Source organism: Heptranchias perlo, chromosome 2 (genome assembly GCF_035084215.1).
Source record: "Heptranchias perlo isolate sHepPer1 chromosome 2, sHepPer1.hap1, whole genome shotgun sequence".
In the NCBI taxonomy this organism is placed as follows: Eukaryota; Metazoa; Chordata; class Chondrichthyes; order Hexanchiformes; family Hexanchidae; genus Heptranchias; species Heptranchias perlo.
In genome coordinates this window covers 86,185,853-86,198,456 of record NC_090326.1, presented here as the reverse complement: position 1 = coordinate 86,198,456, position 12,604 = coordinate 86,185,853, and the positions used below count along the sequence as shown (strand labels likewise).

The window sequence follows — 12,604 nt, the reverse complement described above, 5'->3', positions numbered from 1 at the left end:
GAAAATGGGCAATACTTTTCTTGCAATTGACCAGTAGTTAGAATTAAATTCCAATTTTGTCCTTAGACAGTACTGTTCACTTTCATAAATTCCAGATTGTCTTAAACCCGAACCAAGTTCTGAAATGATCAAATGTGTAAATACATGGATAAATCCTTTGGAGTTTCTTACTGTTCTCTATTGGATCCAAGTTCATTGCACAAAATGGCTTGCCACTGGCATTATTGGGTTTTGGAGACACACATAACAAAAATAGAAATGTCCTGTAACATCTTCGGAGTTTATTTGTTTTTTTTTCCATTATTGGTTCTGTATCATGAAGTTTTAGCAGGAAACAGATCTCTGCTCTGATCTCAATCGTTAGGGACCTTGATGGAAATAGTCATGTGTAAAATTAGATTCAGTGCACATTATATTACAAGTTCAGGGATTAGAACAATGGCATAAATAGTTTACAATGTGTACATTACCTATAAGTTGAGAAAAACATTTTTGCTTACACAAAACATGTGGCGGGGGAGGGGGGGGGAAGGTAAAGTCAGACTCCAGTGGCAAGATGGGTACCTTTCGTTCACCGTACTGTCATGGAATTGCCAGTGTATCTCACAGCTGTTTACCGGCATGTTGTGACAACTTCAGAAATTTTAAAAAAAGAAACAAACGGGTACAACGTAGACCAATAACTAATTTGGTCAATGGACAGGTAATTGACTAACAGTAGAACTAGCCAATCCTCAAACATACGTGATTGATAGTCATTGCAGACAATCACCAGACACCTATATTTTAACAGACATGCTGAGAATCTGTCTGGTTGAGACAAGAATGGAATTGCACTGCTTGCACACCAAGATTGACAGAACAGCTGCAAAGACTATATAAAATGGAATTTAGTTCATTTCTTTGTTGCAGGCCATAACTAAAATAATTTGCCATTGATGAAACTGTATAACTTTTACACTAGCCAGAAAAATTTGAACTTGTAAACCAAATGTCATTATTTAATTCATAACAAGGATAGTATTTGTTTGTTGTGGCTAATAGCATAAATGTTATTGAATCACCCTGTTTCTTTGGCACTCTGAAGAACTTTATGTGGGAGGTTGTGGTGCTTTGATCTGAATACAATGTTTTCAAATAAGTATTTTCTGACAATCTTGTGGTCTCCTTTCAATGCAAGCTGATACCCCTGCTTTTTTTAATGGATTACAGTGTATTACTTTTGGATGCCTGATATCAGATTTTTCTGATCCCTTTCCCTGGTCTGGTGCGGGACAGGAGCAATGCCCCTGAACTTTGCTGCTCCTGTCCAGGCCCAAGAGCATTGGAATTTCCTACTCTAGGTCATTTACATAGCCCCAGGACATCTCCTGACAGCTGCATGTCCAGCCTCGGAGATTGCGACCTTCTGAGTACTGATGGAGATTGGCAGCAAGAAGGTGCCAGATTTTGTGTGAACATCGCGTGGGAAACGGGCTCAAGTTCTAAAAATCAACCGACTTTTAAATCTGTCCCTGGGATCCCTGAGGACCATCTGGTGGGCAGGCCATGTTTTCTGGTTGCCCTTTGAACTGGAGTGCTCAGCAATCGTTTCTACTGGGAAGTGAAGTGGGAGGACAGGAACATCCCCTGACTCCTCATTTGTATAACTGTGTCTGGCCTGCACTTTTTTTTATTCGTTCATGGGATGTGAGCGTCGCTGGCGAGGCCAGCATTTATTGCCCATCCCTAATTGCCCTTGAGAAGATGGTGGTGAGCCGCCTTCTTGAACCGCTGCAGTCCGTGTGGTGAAGGTTCTCCCACAGTGCTGTTAGGAAGGGAGTTCCAGGATTTTGACCCAGCGACAAAGAAGGAACGGCGATATATTTCCAGGTCGGGATGGTGTGTGACTTGGAGGGGAACGTGCAGGTGGTGTTGTTCGCATGTGCCTGCTGCTCTTGTCCTTCTAGGTGGTAGAGGTCGCGGGTTTGGGAGGTGCTGTCGAAGAAGCCTTGGCGAGTTGCTGCAGTGCATCCTATGGATGGTACACACTGCAGCCACTGTGCGTCGGTGGTGAAGGGAGTGAATGTTTAGGGTGGTGGATGGGATGCCAATCAAGCGGGCTCCTTTGTCCTGGATGGTGTCGAGCTTCTTGAGTGTTGTTGGAGCTGCACTCATCCAAGCAAGTGGAGAGTATTCCATCATACTCCTGACTTGTGCCTTGTAGATGGTGGAAAGGCTTTGGGGAGTCAGGAGGTGAGTCACTCGCTGTAGAATACCCAGCCTCTGACCTGCTCTTGTAGCCACAGTATTTATATGGCTGGTCCAGTTAAGTTTCTGGTCAATGGTGACCCCCAGGATGTTGATGGTGTGGGATTCGGCGATGGTAATGCTGTTGAATGTCAAGGGGAGGTGGTTAGACTCTCTCTTGTTGGAGATGGTCATTGCCTGGCACTTATCTGGCGCGAATGTTACTTGCCATTTATGAGCCCACGTCTTGCTGCATGCTCGGACTGCTTCATTATTTGAGGGATTGCGAATGGAACTGAACACTGTGCAATCATCAGCGAACATCCCCATTTCTGACCTTATGATGGAGGGAAGGTCATTGATGAAGCAGCTGAAGATGGTTGGGCCTAGGACACTGCCCTGAGGAACTCATGCATCAATGCCCAGGGGCTGAGATGATTGGCATCCAACAACCACTACCATCTTCCTTTGTGCTAGGTATGACTCCAGCCACTGGAGAGTTTTCCCCCTGATTCCCATTGACTTCAATTTTACTAGGGCTCCTTGGTGCCACACTCGGTCAAATGCTGCCTTGATGTCAAGGGCAGTTACTCTCACCTCACCTCTGGAATTCAGCTCTTTTGTCCATGTTTGGACCAAGGCTGTAATGAGGTCTGGAGCCGAGTGGTCCTGTCGGAACCCAAACTGAGCATCGGTGAGCAGGTTATTGGTAAGTAAGTGTACTTGATAGCACTGTCGACGACACATTCCATCACTTTGCTGATGATTGAGAGTAGACTGATGGGCAATAATCGGCCGGATTGGATTTGTCCTGCTTTTTGTGGACAGGACATATCTGGGCAATTTTCCACATTGTTGGGTGGATGCCAGTGTTGTAGCTGTACTGGAACAGCTTGGCTACAGGTGCAGCTAATTCTGGAGCACAAGTCTTCAAGCACTACAGCCGTGATGTTGTCAGGGCCCATAGCCTTTGCTGTATCCAGTGCACTCAGCCGTTTCTTGATATCACGTGGAGTGAATCGAATTGGCTGAAGACTGACTTCTGTGATGGTGGGGATATCGGGAGGAGGCCGAGATGGATCATCCACTCGGCACTTCTGGCTGAAGATGGTTGCAAATGCTTCAGACTTGTCTTTTGCACTCACGTGCTGGACTCCGCCATCGTTTGCAGTGCCTCCTCCTCCCATTAGTTGTTTAATTGTCCACCACCATTCACGACTGGATGTGGAAGGACTGCAGAGCTTTGATCTGATCCGTTGGTTGTGGAATCGCTTCGCTCTGTCTATAGCATGTTGCTTCCGCTGTTTAGCATACATGTAGTCCTGAGTTGTAGCTTCACCAGGTTGGTACCTCATTTTTAGGTACGTCTGCTGCTGCTCCTGGCATGCTCTTCTACACTCCTCATTGAACCTGGGTTGATCCCCTGGCTTGTTGGTAATGGTAGAGTGAGGAACATGCCGGGCCATGAGGTTACAGATTTTGCTGGAATACAATTCTGCTGCTGCTGATGGCCCACAGTGCCTCATGGATGCCCAGTTTTTGAGCTGCTAGATCTGTTCTGAATCTATCCCATTTAGCACGGTGGTAGTGCCACACAACACGTTGGATGGTGTCCTCAGTGCGAAGACGGGACTTCGTCTCCACGAGGACTGTGTGGTGGTCACTCCTACCAATACTTTCATGGACAGATGCATTTGCAGGTAGATTGGTGAGGACGAGGTCAAATAAGTTTTTCCCTCATGTTGGTTCGCTCACCACCTGCCGCAGGCCCAGTCTGGCAGCTATGTCCTACATGACTCGGCCAGCTCGGTCAGTAGTGGTGCTACCGAGCCACTCTTGGTGATGGACATTAAAGTCCTCCACCCAGAGTATATTTTGTGCCCTTGCTACCCTCACTGCTTCCTCTAAGTGGTGTTCAACATGGAGGAGGACTGATTCATCAGCTGAGGGAGGACGGTAGGTGGTAATCAGCAGGAGGTTTCCTTGCCCATGTTTGACCTGATGCCATGAGATTTCATGGGGTCCAGAGTCAATGTTGAGGACTCCCAGGGCCACTCCCTCCTGACTGTATATCACTGTACCATCACCTTTGGTGGGTCTGTACTCCCGGTGGGACAGGACATACCCAGGGATGGTGATGGAAGAGTCTGGGACATTGGCTGAAAGGTATGATTCTGTGAGTATGGCTATTGCTTGACTAGTCTGTGGGACAGCCCTCCCAATTTTGGCACAAGTCCCCAGATGTTAGTGAGGAGGACTTTGCAGGGTCGACTGGGCTTGGTTTGCCTTTGTCGTGTCCGGTGCCTCGTGGTTTGCTGCCAGGTGGTCCGTCCGGTTTTATTCTTATTATGACTACTGACACGAGCCGTGCTCTAACCCCTCAGAAAAAATCTGGACTTCCCAAGGCTACGTAAAAGGGACAGAGACCCAGTGAACTCAGTGTTCCCCAGAAGACAGGTCGGGAAAATCAGCCCCCCTGATGTTTCATTTTAAGGTTTTGCAGATCCATACTGCTTAAAAAAAGCAACCAGTGAAGCCATCGAACGACTACTTACTCGATTAGTATACAAAGAGCCTATAGTTGTAATGATCCTGACACACGGGACAATAGTTTGTGATATAAAAAATCGAGCAAATTTTACTAACTCATGCTCCCGGTGCAGAACCTCAGCTGTTCAGAACTTAGAGCGGGAAGTTGAGCATGAAGGTCAGAGGCCTCCATTAGATTTTTTGTCCATTCATTTTAATTTTAAAAAGTTACCTATAGTTTCACATAAAAAGAAGTATAGGAAGTAATTAAAAACCAAGAGTTCTAACAAAACTGTCGTCCAGATATAGGGGTTGTTATACATTTGAAAACATATTGGGGCTGATTTTCCTGTTCTTGCACCCAGTACTGGATCACTGGGTGCAGAAAAAAATTGTGAGTGGAGGTAAATTAATGGACAGAAAATTGGGCGGGCTCCCACACAGGTGTGAGTTCCTCTGTGTACTGTCCCAGGTGCTCCAATTTGCCCAAATAGTGGAACAGGAAAATTTACCATATTACATCACTTAGTAAGATACATTCTTCAGTCTTTCAAAATCCCTAAACAGCAGCAGAGGCAAGCCTGGCATCTGTGAAGACCGAAGATCTCCACCACAATATATCCCACATGTTGTTAAACAGATCAAGTGTGAACTGTTAAATATGTCAGTGTGGCACAGAAGAGACATCATCCACATTTCATAACATTCTCCAACTGTTCCCAGGAAGAATATTGGTCAATCAATGGCCTCATATTAGATCACATGGGAGTTCTAAAATACAAAAAGTGGGTTTGTTTATATCCTGGTCTGGATTATGTAACAAATTTTAGTTTATTGCATCCATGACGATTATGCTACTCTGTTGGATCCACTGGGACATCTCTGCTGCCAAAATTCTATTCTGCTATTGAACCATGGTGGGGGTATTGTCTGTCGCTGAAAGGTAATACTAATTTATTTAAGTTATTTCGTGGGTTCCTGCACTGAACACCACTGCTCCTCTGGCTTTTGTGCTTTACTTTGCTGTTGTGTTGGCTCCTGGGCTGAAGTCTGCTGCCCCTCTGGTCTCCTGGGCTGGGCCCTGCCTCTGGTTTCTTGGGCTTCCTTTGGCTCCTCTGCTGGTTCCCTGCCCCAAGCTCTGTTCCTCTCCTTGCCCTGTCAATCACATTCTACTGCTCCATGGGTCCCGTAGCTAGAAATGAACAAAGGTTCAGGCAAAGACAAGTCCAGGAACCAGCAGAGGAGCAAAGCCAGATTCAGAAATCAGTAGAACATAAGAAATAGGAGCAGGAGGAGGCCATATGGCCCCTCAAGCCTGCTCCGCCAATCAATCAGATCATGGCTGATCTTCTACCTCAACTCCACTTTCCTGTCCAATCCCCATATCCCTTCATTCCCCTAGAGTCCAAATATCTATCCAGCTCAGCCTTGAATATACTCAACGACTCAGCATCTGCAGCTCTCTGGGGTAGAGAATTCCAAAGATTCACAACCCTCAGCATGAAGAAAGTCCTCCTCATCTCAGTCTTGAATGGCTGACCCCTTATCCTGAGACTATGCTCCCTAGTTCTAGACTCTCTAGCCAGGGAAAACAATCTCTCAGCATCTACCCTGTCAAGCCCCCTTATAATCTTATATGTTTCAATGAGATCACCTCTCATTCTTCTAAACTCCAGCGGGTATAGGCCCATTCTACTCAACCTCTCTTCACAGAACAACCCTCTCATCCCAGGAATTAATCTAGTGAACTTTTGTTGCACCACCTCCAAGGCAAGTATATCCTTCCTTAGATAAGGAGACCAAAACTGTATGCAGTACTCCAGGTGAAGTCTCAACAAAGCCCTGTACAACTGTAGTAAGACTCCCTTACTCTTGTACTCCAACCTCCTTGTAATAAAGGCCAACATGCCATTGCTTTCCTAATTGCCTGCTGTACCTGCATACTAACCTTTTGTGTTTCTTGTACGAGGACGCCCAAGTCTCTCTGAACACCAAAGTTTAATAGCTTCTCACCATTTAAAACATTTTCTGTTTTTCTATTCTTCCTACCAAAGTGAATAACCTCACATTTTCCCACATTATAATCCCTCTGTTACCTTCTTGCCTACTCACTTAATCTGTCTCTATCCCTTTGCAGACTCTTTGGGGTCGATTTTAGGATCGCCGAGCGGCTGCGCTGGGGGCGGGGGGGCTTGTAAAATCGGGGAATCCTGGAGCGGGTCCGGAGCCTGGCTCCAGCTCGCTCACTTCCGGGTTCCCCAGTGATGCGTTCGGGTGTGTGCGCAGCTCCCGCTTGCGGGACTCCCACCGGCAATTAAAGCCAGTGGGATGACAATTTAAATACTTACTCACCTCGTTGAGATACTTGACAGACCTCATTGGCAGGAGATTTTGGCAGGGGTGCAATTTTCATGGATCCTCAGCATGTTTCCCGTGCTGTGGGAAACACTCCCTGTTGGAGCAGACGTGTTTCAGTCAGCAGCCAGTGGGAGATGCAAAGGATTTTTTGACAGTTGGGAGGAATACCTCATTTATTGCAGCAGGGCACTCTGTCACTTCAAAGTTTTGGCTGCAACACCTTTGTCTTTCCACTCAAAATTATTAATTTATACCCTAAACTTTGCTGTGCAAACACATTTACCTACTTTGCGGACCCCCTCAAACTTACACGTCAGTATGGGGGGTGCCATGGCTGCATTCATCACTTCATCCGAGGACGAACAACATCACCAGCCTCGCCAGGCACACCGTCCACCTCCGCCACGTGGAGCTCCACAACACAGTGCTACGCCACAGGCACGTGCACAAAATAGTCATGCAACTACACATACACCCACTGTAGGATGACCCAATGGGTGGCATCAAGTGTGGGTGTTCATGGAGAACCTCATGAAAGGGATTTATTGCACAAGCCAGTCAAGAATGGCCAAGACGTGGCAGTAGTGGTGACAATATAATATTTAATGTGAGTTGAACCAAAATCAAATATAAATAAAAAACATGACAAAGCGTCAAACACTCTTGTGCATCCCCTTTGTGCTCACAAAACCTTTGCCTTACGCTTCCTACTACTCATACGTGATGCATGCCCCTGCGGCTGCAGCAGAGGTAGTGGCAAGTTGGGTGAGGGTGACCGTGAAAGAGATGCATCAGAGGGTGAGTATGAGACACAGCCATGAGATTGTATGAGGATTGGGTTGAGTGGTAGTGATGGGATGAGTACTGGGGAGGTGAGTAAGTGCAGGTAAGTTGAGGATGAGGTTTGAGTGAGTGTGAGGAGTGATGTGATAGAGTAATGTTGGCAGTGCAGAAGGAGTTGTGGGGTGGGGGCGGTGATGTGGAAGACAGAGTGTAGAAGAATGAGTAGGTGTACTCACTTTGGCTGTCCTAGTTAGGTCATTGAAGCGCTTCCTGCACTGTATCCAGGTGCGGGATATGTTGCTGGTGCTGGTGACCTCCTCTGCCACCTCGAGCCAGACCTTCTTGGTGGTAGAGGCAGGCCACTTCCTCCCGTCTGCCGGGTACAAGATCTCTCTCCTCCTCTTGACCCCATCCAGTAAGACCTGGAGTGAGGCATCATTAAACCTGGGAGCAGCCTTTCCCCTGGGCTGTTCCATGCTGTAATTTTGGCTGTTTGCTTCAGGAGCAGCATTGGAGGACTGCCCCTTTAAATAGGGCTCCTCCAGCTGACAGTCTGTGATGCGGGTGCGCAGTCCGTCCACTGCGCAGTTTTCCAACGGGAAACCCGGAAGCCCAGGTAAGTGGCTTCAATTTACTCACGATCGCGTGGGGAACCCACCGATTTTACTACCCAGTCGAACCCCCGCTGCCAACCCTCCTCCCTGGTAATATCAGAGCATTTGTGGCCTCCTTTCCCACCTAGCTTTGTATCGTCAGCAAACTTGAATATATTACACTTGGTCCCTTCATCTAAGTCATTAATATAGATTGTAAATCGCTGAGGCCCAAGCAATGATCCTTGCGATGCCCCACTAGTTACAGCCTGCCAACCTGAGAATGACCCGTTTATCCCTACTCTCTGTTTTCTGTCCTTTAACCAGTCCTCTATCCATGCTAATATATTACCCCAACCCCATGAGCCCTTACCTTGTGTAAACAACCTTTTAAGAGGCACCTTATCGAATGCCTTTTGAAAATCCGAATATACGACATCCATTGGTTCCCCTTTATCTACCCTGCTAGTTACATCCTCAAAAAATACGAATAAATTTGTCAAACACGATTTCCCTTTCATAAAACCATGTGGACTCTGCCTAATCATATTATGATTTTCTAAGTGCCCTGTTACCACTTCCTTAATAATAAAGCATTGCTTGATGCAGGACCAAGAAGCGAAGTGCGACATACCTGCTGGTAGTATAAAATTTCAAGGCGTTGATGACTTTGACGCATGCCAGCATGTTACCACATCAACAATGCAGCCTGCAAAGCACTGGCTACAACTCTTGTATCTAACACCTTCATTAACACTTAAAGCATTTCACTGAAAGTGCAACTTCAGCTTGGTGGCACATAAAGGCCGGGGCTTGACTTTCACTGACTGAACAGTTGCATGTTCACCCACTCACTATGGCTACTCAAACTTGCAGCAACACTTTAAAAGCTGCTGCTCTTCAGATTCCCTGCTCTCCAAGCGCTTCCTGCACATGGCAAAAATGCACAGAAAGCGTAGGCAAATAATTCAAATTAGCTGATCTTGTGGAACCTGACAAGGTTTGGTCACCATACGAACAGTGAGTGTGCATGCGAATGCTATTTTGGTCCGACTACAGAATCGGCAGTATAATGAGCTCTATTTTTTAAATTTTTTTATTCGTTCACGGGATGTGGGCGTCGCTGGCAAGGCCGGCATTTATTGCCCATCCCTAATTGCCCTCGAGAAGGTGGTGGTGAGCCGCCTTCTTGAACCGCTGCAGTCCGTGTGGTGAAGGTTCTCCCACAGTGCTGTTAGGAAGGGAGTTCCAGGATTTTGACCCAGCGACAATGAAGGAACGGCGATATATTTCCAAGTCGGGATGGTGTGTGACTTGGAGGGGGACGTGCAGGTGGTGTTGTTCCCATGCGCCTGCTGCTCTTGTCCTTCTAGGTGGTAGAAGTCGCGGGTTTGGGAGGTGCTGTCGAAGAAGCCTTGGCGAGTTGCTGCAGTGCATCCTGTGGATGGTGCACACTGCAGCCACAGTGCGCCGGTGGTGAAGGGAGTGAATGTTTAGGGTGGTGGATGGGGTGCCAATCAAGCGGGCTGCTTTATCTTGGAATGGTGTCGAGCTTCTTGAGTGTTGTTGGAGCTGCACTCATCCAGGCAAGTGGAGAGTATTCCATCACACTCCTGACTTGTGCCTTGTAGATGGTGGAAAGGCTTTGGGGAGTCAGGAGGTGAGTCACTCGCCGCAGAATACCCAGCCTCTGACCTGCTCTCGTAGCCACAGTATTTATATGGCTGGTCCAGTTAAGTTTCTGGTCAATGGTGACCCCCAGGATGTTGATGGTGGGGGATTCGGCGATGGTAATGCCGTTGAATGTCAAGGGGAGGTGGTTAGACTCTCTCTTGTTGGAGATGGTCATTGCCTGGCACTTATCTGGCGCGAATGTTACTTGCCACTTATCAGCCCAAGCCTGGATGTTGTCCAGGTCTTGCTGCATGCAGGCTCGGACTGCTTCATTATCTGAGGGGTTGTGAATGGAACTGAAAACTGTGCAGTCATCAGCGAACATCCCCATTTCTGACCTTATGATGGAGGGAAGGTCATTGATGAAGCAGCTGAAGATGGTTGGGCCTAGAACACTGCCCTGAGGAACTCCTGCAGCAATGCCCTGGGGCTGAGATGATTGGCCTCCAACAACCACTACCATCTTCCTTTGTGCTAGGTATGACTCCAGCCACTGGAGAGTTTTCCCCCCGATTCCCATTGACTTCAATTTTACTAGGGCTCCTTGGTGCCACACTCGGTCAAATGCTGCCTTGATGTCAAGGGCAGTCATTCTCACCTCACCTCTGGAATTCAGCTCTTTTGTCCATGTTTGGACCAAGGCTGTAATGAGGTCTGGAGCCGAGTGGTCCTGGCGGAACCCAAACTGAGCATCGGTGAGCAGGTTATTGGTGCGTAAGTGCTGCTTGATAGCACTGACGACGACACCTTCCATCACTTTGCTGATGATTGAGAGTAGACTGATGGGGCGGTAATTGGCCGGATTGGATTTGTCCTGCTTTTTGTGGACAGGACATACCTGGGCAATTTTCCACATTGTCGGGTAGATGCCAGTGTTGTAGCTGTACTGGAACAGCTTGGCTAGAGGCGCAGCTAGTTCTGGAGCACAAATCTTCAGCACTACAGCTGGGATGTTGTCGGGGCCCATATCCTTTGCTGTATCCAGTGCACTCAGCCGTTTCTTGATATCACGTGGAGTGAATCGAATTGGCTGAAGACTGGCTTCTGTGATGGTGGGGATATCGGGAGGAGGCTGAGATGGATCATCCACTCGGCACTTCTGGCTGAAGATGGTTGCAAACGCTTCAGCCTTGTCTTTTGCACTCAAGTGAGAATCTTCTGTTGTATTTCCTTATCCCTGCTACATATTCCTTACCATGTGGGTGGAGGACCCTATATCCCCCATTTGTAAGCACCTTACAAATCTTGTTCCCACTTCCCTTAAACCATAATTCTGAAGGGCTTCTCAAGACATAACTACAACTTGTAGATTTTGGAGAGCAGGTCTGTATCAATGGGGTGATTCCCAAGCGTGGAGTGACACTCGCAGGAAGTACATCTTGGTAATCGTGAGCACTGAGGAAGTGGCTTTTTGGCCATTAATTTTAATATCTATGCATACAAAAAGCAGCTCACTAGGAAGTACTTCTTCACATGAAGAGTGATTGACACATGGAATGGACTTCCAGGTCGGGTAGTGGTAGAATCATTAAAAAAAGAGCTGGGGAGACTGGGTTGTCTTTTTCCTGAAGTTATGAGCTAGGATGGATGAAAGGCCTTCCTCATCCATCTTTAACTTATGATCTTATAATAAAGTTGCCTATTGTCATTTCAAACCCATTCCCAAGTAAGTGAGAAAATGATAATTTATGTGAAGCTGAGAATGTTGTAATGGTTTATTAAAGGACTTTGTTGTATCTTCAACAAGCATTTGACTCATCAGACCATTCTCGTTCCCACATATGAAAGCCGGGGTCAGTATGTTCTGTGCAATGTCTGGATGGAAATGGAGTGGAGCTAAACAAGTACATTGTTTTTGTACATAGAAATCACACCAAATGTGAAAGCAAATATGTAGCAGACTTCCTCCAGAAGCCATGCTAAGCTTCTTTAATATTGGTTTTGTGCCATGCTGGTGTTCCAAATCCCGAGGTGAACCTGTGTTAGCCCCAAAGTAAATCTTTTGGATTCACGAAGGCCAGCAGCCAGCTAGACGTATTTTTATCTTAAGGCTGCTCTTATATTTGTTTAGGGGGGCTGTTAGGGCTGCCAGCTCCCAGTGCAAAAACGCAGTGGCAACAACCCCAGAATAAATATAGTAATTTTGCTCTTCCTGGCTGGCAGCCTTAGTGAATCGAATACATTTATTCTGGATCGCTGCTAGCTGCGGGAGACCCATGCATCAGGAATCGATGCCCCACTAAACCCAATATAAAAACAGCTTTTAATGCAGTCTGAAACAAAAAAGGATCTGTTCTTGTCAGTGATCCAGAGTGGAGCCTTATTCAATAATCTGTTAGAATCACAATAGGACAATCCTTGCTGTGAGCCTGTCAATGTCATTTCCTCTTTTTAAAAAAAACAGCAGAGTAACAGGAAGTAACTCAGTCAGAAAGCTG

The 12,604-nt window shown here is 46.8% G+C and overlaps 1 protein-coding gene across 1 annotated transcript in view; it reads right to left on the bottom strand.

Moving 5' to 3' along the window:
• The window catches only part of dgkb (diacylglycerol kinase, beta), a 635,142-nt gene that overhangs the window by 75,475 nt on the left and 547,063 nt on the right, over window positions 1-12,604 (bottom strand). The window lies entirely within an intron of this gene.